Source organism: Corythoichthys intestinalis, chromosome 14 (assembly GCF_030265065.1).
Source record: "Corythoichthys intestinalis isolate RoL2023-P3 chromosome 14, ASM3026506v1, whole genome shotgun sequence".
Taxonomy (NCBI): Eukaryota; Metazoa; Chordata; class Actinopteri; order Syngnathiformes; family Syngnathidae; genus Corythoichthys; species Corythoichthys intestinalis.
In genome coordinates, this window is record NC_080408.1 from 10,969,739 (window position 1) to 10,980,270 (window position 10,532).

The window sequence follows — 10,532 nt, forward strand, 5'->3', positions numbered from 1 at the left end:
CGAGAACCAAAAGTGGTATTTGCCATGTGGCAAAATGGATTTTGCCATATGGCATTCTTTTTGACATGCGGCAAAATGGATTTTGCCATGTGGCATTTTTTTGGCCATGTGGCAAAATGGATTTTGCCATGTGGCATTTTTTTGGCCATGTGGCAAAACTGATTTTGCCATGTGGAATTTTCTGCCATGTGGGATTTTTTTTTTTTTTTTTGCCATCTGGCAAAATTGATTTTGCCATTGAGCATTTTTTTGCCATGTGGCTTTTTTTGCCACGTGGCATTCTTTTTGCCATGTAGCAAAATCAATTTTGCCATGTGGCATTTTTTTGCCATGTGGCAAAACTGATTTTGCCATGTGGCATTTTTTTGGCCATGTGGCAAAACTGAATTTGCCATGTGGCATTTTTTTGGCCATGTGGCAAAACTGATTTTTCCATGTGGCATTTTCTGCCATGTGGGATTTTTTTTTTTTTTTTGTCATCTGGCAAAATTGATTTTGCCATTAGGCATTCTTTTTTTTTTGCCATGTGGCTTTTTTTTGCCACGTGGCATGTGGCATGTTTTTGCCATGTGGCATTTTTTTTTTTTTTTTTTGCCATGTGGCAAAATTGATTTTGCCGTGTGGCATTTTTTTCCCATGTGGCAAAATGGATTTTGACATGTGGGTTTTTTTTTTGTATGTGGCAAAAATTATTTTGGTTTGTCGCATTTTTTTGGGGTGGGGGGTATGTGGCATTTTGGGGGGTATATGGCAGTTTTGAAGGCCAATGCACGTCCATGCCATTGACAACTATGCACGTCTAAATTATCCATTCATTTTAAATGGCAGAAAAAACATGTGTGGCTGTGATTTTTGACCATACACTTAGCATTAAGCACATTGACATTCAACTGGCAACCAAGTCAGGCTATGCCATTGACGGCTATGCACGTCCAAATTTTCCAAAATCCAAATCAGTTTTGCCACATACAAAAAAAAATGCCACATGGCAAAATCAATTTTGCCACATGGCAAAAAAATGCCACATGGCAAATATCACTTTTGGTTCTCGCTGTCTCTTCATTTTTAACAGCTTGCATTGAATTGTTATAGAAGCCTAAAGATATCCACATTGGTTGCGTCTGAGTTAATATTTTCCACAGCAAAAAAAAAAAAAAAAAATCAGGTTGCATGTCCATGTCAAACTACAAAGTTCCTTGACTGAGGTGTCCAAAAAGTTCTTGAGCACGACAGCAGAGATCTAGACCAGTGTTTGAATTATCATACGTGTGTCAAAACTGCACTTTTAATTTGATGACCCCAAGTTCTGATGATGCACTTTGTCTCGTCTTATCTCAGCCATCTTGTCAGTCAGGGATGTGACTGTCAAACTGAGTCAATGCCCTCACGTCTTCTTCCCATGATTTGATAATACTGTCTGAATATTTACAAAATTCGCCATTTTCTGCATATACACTCTTAAATCATGACAAAGTTGGACCCCAGATCTAGTTAAAAGAAGGAGGCAGCAGCATGAAGCTGTAGCGTCACCCTCCTTTGTATATAAGAAAAGAAAGTGGCGTAGGAGGACGATGAAGATGTCTTCAAATCTGTCAACTGTGATAAAAGGGGAGTCGAATGACTGAAGACAAGAGGTGGACAGGAAAGGAGGAGATGAGAGGTCGTGAAGGAGTGTGCATAATTCATCCCTGCTGACACATCACAACCTGTGATTCATCTGGAGAAGGGCATCAAGTCAACTCACCGTCCCAGCATCTCCTAGCCTTCACTCCTGTGCACACAGGCACACGTGTATGTGCAAACACGCAATGGTAATGGCAAACAACCACCTGGTTTAAAAATGGATGCGTGTGTGTCTGGAGACCTTCAGCAAGGTCTCATACTTGTGCAGCTACTTTGGCTTTATGCTCACAGACCTCAACATTGGGCACACCAGCAACATCTTGAAGATATCCAATACGGAAGAGTCATTACCTATCGAATAATTACAGGGATGTAAGCAAATAACATTGCGTGTACTATTATTATTGGTTTTGGATTACCTTGTGCATTTGAGAGGGGCATAGACGATAATAGTTGGTATGCTAGCATTCGGAGCATTTCATGTTCAAATTGGAAGCACTTCCTATTCTTAGCTTCCTGATATGATACTAAAATGACGTCGTAGGCGAGTACTAAGAAATAACGTGCCAATGCTGTGTAATATGAACGAATATGAACCTAATTAATTTATAGGCAAAATGATCAGATCATTTCACTTAGTTCTAGTAGAATTACACTCAAAACAAGGGATTGTAACTTGTTAAAGAGGTGTGTTTTTGCAGTGCATATGTATTGGTTCAGGTGATACACCGTTTGATCCAGACTTTTGTTTTCAAAAACTATAGTGAAACATTTTGAAAACTTCCATAATATATGTCTGGATTTTATCAGCAAATTCAAATTCCAGTATTTGAACATAGCCAATCAAACGTGTTTGAGGAAAAAAATGAACTGGCATATTCAAGTGAAAAGTGGTCAGTGTGGGTCTAAAAATAATGAAAGTACAGTAATTCACTTAAAAATGGTAGGGTCAGTTCTATCCTTACAATATATGGGAAGGCAATCTAAATTGCCTATATAGCTGAACTCATTATAAAATGCAACTAAGGTTGCCTAAACATTGGTGGGAACAATTTGACCATCCTGAAAAGTTGGATGTGTTATGTCCCTACCGTCCCTGCTAACCCTCCCACTTAAAATGGATTGGATGTCTAACGCCATCAATGCATGGTAGACAATGAGTTGAGCAGTGTCTGACCAAGCCGTGATAACAATTACTTTACTTTCAACGGAGAATGCACTGATTTAGTATTACAAAACAAAAATAATTTTACAGTAATTACATATACATATATATATATATATATATATATATATATATATATATATATATATATATATATATATATATATATATATATATATATATAAATTTTAGTTGTCCAACAATGACTTTTTAACCAATGTCCCGATATTCTCCAACTCCAAAAATCCAATAGCAATATATGCGGTCATGGACTTAACTAAAGATGTCCCGATCGATCGGCATCGATCGGGTCCGATCACGTCATTTTCAAAGTATCGGAATCGGCAGAAAAATATCGGACATGCCTTTAAAAAAAAATTTTTTTTTCTTTAATTAAATCGTTTTCTTATTGTATTTAACGTTACAGACAAAATGTCTTACACTCATCCAGAGTCTTTAGTTTTGGCTTAAAGTAGGGTTATCAAATTTATCGCGTTAACGGCAGTAATTAATGTTTTTTAATTTAATCACGTCAAAATATTTAACGCAATTAACGCATGCGCTGCCCAACCCACTCATGTATTGTCGCGTTCAATCTGTAATGGCGCGGTTTCACCTACATATAGAGCTGAAAGGCAGCGTAAGATGAGTAGAGTGAGTTTTGGCAGTCTTTTGGAACCTTTTTTTAATTGGCTAAAGCCTTACAATCCCCCTTTCAATAATTAGGACTATCGGGGGAAGCAATGTGGGGAAGAAAGATAGAAGTTGAACTTTTTCTAAACACCATGTGTTATTTTCCAATGCAGAGAAGATATATCAGTTGGTGCCACTATGCACAGACATGGGTGCACTTCCCATCATGCATTTGGGCAGAACCATTAAATGGCTACAGTATCATTTACTGAAAGCTCAACAAATACACTAGATGGCAATATTTAGTCACAATATACAAAGTCACATTTATCCTTTGAGAATTACAAGTCTTTCTATCCGTGGATCCCTCTCACAGAAAGAATGTTAATAATGTAAATGCCATCTTGAGGATTTATTGTCATAATAAACAAATACAGTACTTATGTACAGTATGTTGAATGTATATATTCGTCCGAGTTTTATTCATTTTTTTCGTAATGCATTCCCAAAATGTATATGATCGGGAAAAATTATCGGGAATGATTGGAATTGAATCGGGAGCAAAAAAAAAAGCGATCGGATCGGGAAATATCGGGATCGGCAGATACTCAAACTAAAACGATCGGGATCGGATCGGGAACAAAAAAACATGATCGGAACAACCCTAGACTTAACATATTATGGCTAATTGTATTGTGTTGCCCCACTGGATTCTTTAATAATGATAAATGTAACAACTTCAAGGTTTTCTGAATAAACATTCAGTGAAAAATGAGTGAGCAACTTTAACTGAAGTTATGGTAAAAGTGCATATATTCTACCATCAGTTTGCAAGTGCAAAGTGCTAATAAGGCACTACCATATCACATATGTATATTGCCATATACAGTATATATGGCGGAAAACACAGACAAGGCTGAAAAAAACAGTTTCTGCTCTTGCACCCCTCTTTAAAATAAACTACTCGATTTTAAGCCAAAAGAACTGTTGTTTTTGATCGAACAATATGTCTATATGCTGCCATGCCAGTTTCATGGCGCATTAAGCCCCCCGAACTATTTTTAATTTGTCCGTTTACACCGCGCAACCGCTTTTGTTTCAACCCAGCAATGAAAAGAAGGTAAGTAATTATATTTATCATTCGAACTGTCTATCATTTTTTAGCTTAGAATCATTAATTGATGTATAATATTTGGTTTAAAAGAAAAAAAAACGACTTTAAAAATGTATTCACTCGCATATTTTAAACTTTTAAACAAATTACACCACAATGAAAAAAAAATAGTGTCTCTAAATAGGTCACGGATATCTACCTCATAACTATCGCTTAATTGTACTGTTTTTCTTACTGTCACTTTTTCCCCGACATTTTAGATGATAAATAATCGATCCAAACAAAGAAAAATTAAAAACGTTGAAAAGGGAAAATATTTGAAAAAGAAAATCTCGACCACTTCACAGCTGTGTCTTGACACTCGATGAGACATGCTACACGGAGTTTTTGGATTGAAACAAACTAAGTACGTGATAATATCTCGTTAAAATCATGGTGTCTGATTATGCTCGCTCATGCTCTCACCTTGAGTTAGGGTTTAGGGGTTTCATTTTTTTTTTTTTTAAATGCCCTCCTGTTCAAATTTTTTCTTCCCCCAGAAAATTAAGATTTTAAGCTTTCTGATGATGTCTCACATATGCATATACAGTAGGACAATTTTGAAATTTGCCCAAATTGAGGGTCTCAGAGCTTCAAATCACCTGAGTGTTTTCCGCCATATACTATAAATATTTTTATGCAGATTTTTTCCCCCTATTCATTTCATTTTTTTTCATAACGTTCTAAAGTGCATGCATAGTGCTATATGAATGTATCTATGTGTGCAAAAAATAGTATCGGTACAGTATCGACATCAGCTGATTCCACACAGTAAGGTGTCAGAATCGGTATCAGGAGAGCCCAAAAAAGTAATAATGCATCATTACTTTCTATTCTCTTTGAGCCATTTTCTCTTCAGTTGGTGACATTTCCTGTTCAATTTGAGGCATTTCCTCAAAATAGTTACTGAATGCCAAAATTGCTTACTATTTCTACTGCTGCAAATCAATTGAAAGCCTTTCAAATCGAATTGAAATCTTGGCAGACATTATCTGCATATATGGTTTCATGATACAAAGATTTAAAACTGTCGCAGGTCTTTTTTTGGGGGGGATATTATCAATGTGCACCACTGTTCACTTGTTCCAGTCATGATGGGTGCATTCTGAATGCCACGTGCATTGATTTCAGAGAGATGAGGCGAGCACACGGAAGCGTGTTTTCTTTTAAATACCCTGCAAAGGTCAATTAATTTCAGGATTTCCACAACAAACAACGTCTTGTCGCGCAGGTGCTCTCAGCATCAAAGTTGCCTTGATGTTCTCATTTCTTTCAGGACACAAGAGGTTAGGACAAAATGTGAGGTTGTCAGCCACAAGAAGGAAGTCAGCAGTGCGATACTATGAGAATGTGGGACTAATACTTCAATGAAGTCTTTTGACGAGCAACCAAAGCGGCTCCGCTGGGAGCGTGTGTCATTTGGCATATTCAAGATTGGATGGCTCTTGCAGTGTGGTATATTCTTGAGAGAGGCGGGAAACCATTGAGGCCCACAGATGAACCCTGTGAAATGCTATTTGAGGGAATTCAAGCAATGAGTGATTTCATACCGCTCCTTACACAGCGTAAGTGAATATCTGCCAGGCCGAGAATCTCCGAGCGCTTTGAGGAGACACTGAGATGACTAAAGAATTCATTCTGTTTCCACACAATGACCTATTCCTGTCAAACAAATATAAAAAAAACATCTCAGTCTCTCCTATTAAAGGTGAAGACGCTTGTCGGCGAAGCAAGGAGAATATAAACATAGCTAAAGAAGGGAATTCATGCGTGAGAAATGACTGATTAAAATAATTAGGGATGTGGAAATGGTCTGGAACAATAACCAGCAAACACATTATGCCTCAGGGAAAATGTCCCATCTGTGTTGCTGTGTGTGTGTCGGAAAACTAGACTCTGCCTTTCACTGGGACCATATTTGGGCGGAAACCACAGAAAACCCAAAGAGGCATGCTTAAGAAGTGTACTTATTAAAATCCTAAAAACAAGCATCAGCAGTGAGAAAATGCGCGTTGGTAAATCAATGTATAATTAAATGGCGCTCAGGAGCCTGTGTGTGTGTTTGTTGGCAGAAAACCCAACTGCGCGTAATTATAGACGTACACCAGTATTATAAATGCAGGTGCTCTTTATTTTATGCATAGACTGACAGCAGCAGATGCAGCAGCGAGGCTATTGTCTAGAAAACAGACTGCTTAAATAAGTCCGTCCACTTTGCCACCTGGTGTCACGCGTTCACACTAACATCACCAATGTAAATTCTGCATGACAAATTATGTAGCTGGTGTTGACATACTCATGGCAGGAGAATGTCTTGCAGGCACTTGAAATTACAACGAGTGATTAACAAAGGATGCTCCTGTGTGCTCTCATGCAGCCGAGCCAACAATAAGCACAGAGGGAGCGATGTTGGTGGGGGCACAGGGGGGGATGCAAGGGACTCGCGCTACAGTGCTGTTGTCAAAGACGAGCATCTCCTTCATTAAACGGATATAACAAAAAAAGAGCGTCGGGTGGGGTGTTGCGTCGATTACCTTGGTAGGAAGTGCGCCGTCTTCTTCTGCGCCGTCTGCGAGATGCATGGGTGGATTTACAACTGGAAGGATCTTCCTCAGATGTAGTGTAATCCACTGGCAGCCCGGCTCCGCTCCAAAATGAGGGGTCTGCCTTATACAGGAGGATGCATGGCAAGCGTGGACGCGGTTCTGCGGCTCGAGCGCGCTCGGTCGAGTTGGCTTCAGATTCTGAAGCTGGTTGATGTCATTGATAGCCGCTGTCTTCTGCCTTAATGTCCTCCTCCTTTGCTCTCCTCCCCCCACCTCCCAGCTCTCTCCTTCCTCTCGCTCATGCACACACCGAAGCCCCCACCGCCACCTTCCCCCGATGTATGACGTGATGCTGAAGAGGTCTCCTATAGCAACCGTATCCCCCCACCCATCACCACGTAGTCAGATCGAACCCCCGCACATGAAGCTGGACTGGTGGAGTTCTGGATTGGGCGGTTTTGTTTGCCCGTGGGCTAAAATGAAGTAAAAATCGAACATTAAAGGGTCTGGTTATGGTTTCTCCACAGAGGACACGTCCAATTAAATTTATGGGTAGACCTCATGCACAACATTAATAGATCTAAATGAAGATCTGCATCACAAAAATTGTACTGTATAGAAAATCTAAACAATAGACGTTTGATGTATAGTTTGACATTTACCAAAAGTTAAAAATGAACATTATAGTCAACTCAAAGACGTTTTGATTTTCCATATTAGATCTTAATTACAGGATATTGTGAGCAACATGATTTTTTTAAAAGGGAGAAAAGTTCCATTATCTGAGAATTATCAAATAAAGGAATCAGGGGCGTTACCAGGGGGGGCAGGGGTGAGCAGTGCCCACCCAAAGAAAACTGGATGTAGTACTAACAGCAGTCTGGGCACCGCGTATTGCAGGGTTCATTAAATCCGGACCTTGGTGCCACTTTTCTTGTCGTGTTTTCCACGTCTCTCTCCCCTTACACACCTGAATCAAATGATTATGTCATCAGCAACCTCTCCAGAAGCCTGATAATGATTCTGATTATTTTGATTCGGGTGTGTTGGAGGAGGGAGACATGGAAAACACGACAGGAAAACTGGCACCGAGGTCCGGATTTAGTAAACACTGGCGTATGGTATCCCATTCACATAGTACTGATGTGTAGTAAGTTTTAACCTTTGCGTTATTACCAGGGCTGTCAAAATTATCGTGTTAACAGGCAGTAATTCATTTTCTAAATTAATCACGTTAAAATATTTGACGCAATTAACGTACATGCGCCGCTCAAACAGATTAAAATGACAGCACAGTGTCATGTCCACTTGTTACTTGTGTTTTTTGGTGTTTTGTCGCCCTCTGCTGGCGCTTGGGTGCGACTGATTTAATGGGTTCCAGCACCATGAGCATTGTGTAATTATTGACATCAACAATGGCGAGCTGCTAGTTTATTTTTTGATTGAAAATTTTACAAATTTTATTAAAACGAAAACAATAAGAAGGGTTTCAACATGAAATTTGTATAACTTGCTAACATTTACCTTTTAAGAACTACAAGTCTTTCTATCCATGGATCGCTTTAACAGAATGTTAATGTTAATGCCATCTTGTTGATTTATTGTTATAATAAACAAATAAAGTACTAATGTACAGTATGTTGAATGTATATTTCCGTCTTGTGTCTTCTTTCCATTCCAACAGTAATTTACAGAAAAATATGGCATATATTATAGATGGTTTGAATTGCGATTAATTACAATTAATTAATTTTTAAGCTTTGATTAACTCGATCAAAAATATTAATCATTTAAGCTAGTTATTACCTCCTCTTTAAGTTTTCACCAGTGTTCACCTGGCTGTTGAGTTTAGTGAGTTTTGAAGCATTCTGAGGAGGTCAAAGTAGGGTTCAAAGCGTCGGCGGGACAAAGAATGACTGCTAGGGGGCGCTACATAGTGTATTTGGAATTTGTCTTTACACGGTATCAAATATTGCACCTGTTTTGACCTGCCTGCCGATTTTGGTGCATTTTGAAGCATTCTAAGGTGATCAAATTGAGTTCAAAGGGGCTGCAGAACAACCGAGGAACCACAATAGGTTACCTAAAAAAAACATTGTCACCTGCATGTAACTGTTCAGTTATGGATGTGTTCTAAATCAAATAAAATCAAATCAACTTTAATTTGTTTGGACCAAATTACAACAACAGTTATATCAAGGAGAAAACAAAACATGTTTTAAGGCGTAGTAGCCCTACGCTGGATTTTGACCTACTTGAGCATTGTCGTTTTTTTTTTTTTTTTTGTTTTTTTTTTTTTGTTATAATCATTTGTTTGGGATGTACTGTAATTATTCTCTGTATAAAAATTTGGTGTTAAAAAAGTATTTTTTCAAACTTGAGTCTTGAAAAAGACATCGAAATTTTCGACGTCAAGTGACGGTGAAACAGCGTTGTTCTATGGTATGTCAGGCGATGGTTGGGTTAACATTGTTTCATAGTTGATGAACTAATATTGGCAAATAGCTGATTTATGATTGAACGGGAAATATGATTGAAAAGTCATTGAATTATTGATGAGAGGGCGTTTTGGTCGAAAACATAACATTGATTCAGCGTCGTTCCAATATTATTAATGATCGAAATGACGTAGGTCTTGTAAGGATTTCAACGTGGAAACAACATTATTTGAGGTTGCAAAGTGGAGTTGATTCAACGATATAAGATCGACAGCGGAATGTTGATCCAACCTCTTTTCAACGTCGGCCTGCTATCTGGGATATTTTATAGAGTGAATACTTCCTTATTAATTACTTATGTGAACCAAAGTGCGGACCACAAACTAGAAACATTCGAGTTGTTTTAAAGATTCAAAATAAACCTCAGAAATTGTAGAAACACATTTTGAACACATTGAAAAAAATAAATGTTCAAATTGTACATATTTGAATTGTCTTTTTCGGGTTTTAAATACACGCGCTTGCTTTTTTATTCAAATGCAAATTACAATAAGAGTTCAACAAACGAGAATAATGAAGGGTTTATGAGGTCCAGATCCAAAATCAAATTCAAGCCATTATAAAGGCAAGCTTGTTCTGGGATGTGATAATAAGATATGTTCGGATACAGCAATGCATCAGAACAGATGGCTTCGATCATTTTACACTCAACTTCGCATTTCTGCTCATCCAAGCACATTAAAATGACTACTCCACCGATCAAAAAGAAAACAATCATGAAGTATTATAATTCCGCTGTTTATTTGAGAGAATATTAAAAAAAAAAAAAAAAAAAAAAAAAACTTATTGTGCTCACCTCTGCTGATAAAGGGACGTTTCTATTGTTTAGGATATAAACAATGTGTCGTCGGGTTTGAATATAGGCTTTGTTAACCGCGCTATCTAGTGGAGAATTGCTATTATAACATCTCAAA

The 10,532-nt window shown here is 38.1% G+C and overlaps 1 protein-coding gene across 8 annotated transcripts in view; it reads right to left on the bottom strand.

The window, feature by feature from the left end:
- Nucleotides 1-7,419, bottom strand: part of LOC130929666 (receptor-type tyrosine-protein phosphatase S-like) — a 311,121-nt gene extending 303,702 nt beyond the window's left edge. For 5 of the 8 annotated variants that reach the window (XM_057857028.1, XM_057857025.1, XM_057857027.1 and 2 more), the window contains exon 1: nucleotides 7,109-7,419. The gene's annotated coding sequence lies outside the window, so the exon portion shown is untranslated. The remainder of the gene's footprint in view (nucleotides 1-7,108) is intronic. The other 3 variants (XM_057857031.1, XM_057857030.1, XM_057857029.1) reach the window with 1 other exon arrangement.
- Nucleotides 7,420-10,532: the final 3,113 nt, after the last annotated feature.